The sequence below is a fragment of the Globicephala melas genome, chromosome 2 (genome assembly GCF_963455315.2).
Source record: "Globicephala melas chromosome 2, mGloMel1.2, whole genome shotgun sequence".
Classification (NCBI taxonomy): Eukaryota; Metazoa; Chordata; class Mammalia; order Artiodactyla; family Delphinidae; genus Globicephala; species Globicephala melas.
The window spans coordinates 83,440,103-83,441,277 of record NC_083315.2 but is presented as its reverse complement, the minus strand read 5'-3'; positions in this window follow the sequence as shown (position 1 = coordinate 83,441,277).

The following is a 1,175-nucleotide window of genomic DNA, read 5'->3' as shown; positions in this document are numbered from 1 at the left end:
TAAGTGGCCTTCAGTATACACATCCATATTGGTGATATAACAGAAAGAAACTGGTATTTGGAAAATTCACTCATCTATTTTATTCTCTCTCAAGAGCTAATTCTGAAGTTTGCATTTTACCCCTGACTACATGTAATGATTAGATAAACTAGATAACTGTTAAATCTCTAAGGTAATTGTTAAATCTGAGCTAGGATAAAATGTGATTGTAGGGGATCTGCCCTGGCCATGTTCTCTACTGATCTGTTGCTCTTTTCTTTGGGGCCATGGAAAATAAGATGGGGAGAAATGTTGAGGGAGAAGGATAATGGTATATGAGGAGCACTCCTTAGAAGTTTGAACTCACTGGGTTGTAGATTTAGATATAGATTCAGAGACTTCCCCTCCCCCAAATCATGGACCTGTGATAAGAGTTAATAGGTGCTACTGCCTAGGGTATTCTCTTTCTTAGGGCACTCATGGAACTAAACAACAATGCAGACATGGAAAAAAGGAATTTTATTTTAATTTCAAACCCATTGTATGAATTTCTTTCCTAGAACACATATATAATCTGGTTGAGGCATAAATTGAGAGACTGGGAAACCAGTCTTCCATTGAACTTTTGCCACAGTTAAATCACATGAGGTTAAACAAGAGTTAATTTAACATAATTCATAGGAAAAGGCAAATGCTGAATTTGTAAGTATTTCTCCAAAGGTGTGAATATTGCAGTACCCAACCCACCAAAAACAAAATCAAAAGCCCTTTATTCATACTAGTGGGTGTGTTTAGCTCTAGGTACCCAGTGTCAGCCTGGCCTTTGTAATGGAATTGAATGCTTCTGCCCCAGTCATTACAAAGCTCCCATCTCAGGGCAGGACAGTGAGGAGTCGGGCGTGAGTCTTGCTGATGGCTTGTCTTTCCCAAAGCACGTTTTGTGGAACTGGGCCTTTAGGGCTGCAGTTTCCTGCACAAATCTTGGCCTCCGTATTTTCTCCTGCAGTCTGGTTTCTGGTTTGGATGCGCTCAGATGACCGGTGTCTCCCGGCTCGCTAACACCCCACAGGAGGTAAGTGTGTAAAAGGCCAGAGGCCACGGTTGTTCATGGGAGGAGGACTACCTGGCAAAGGTGGGTGGTTTCCATGTGGAATACTGTTGAGAAGTGCTCCAGGGCAGGGACTGACCAAACTTTT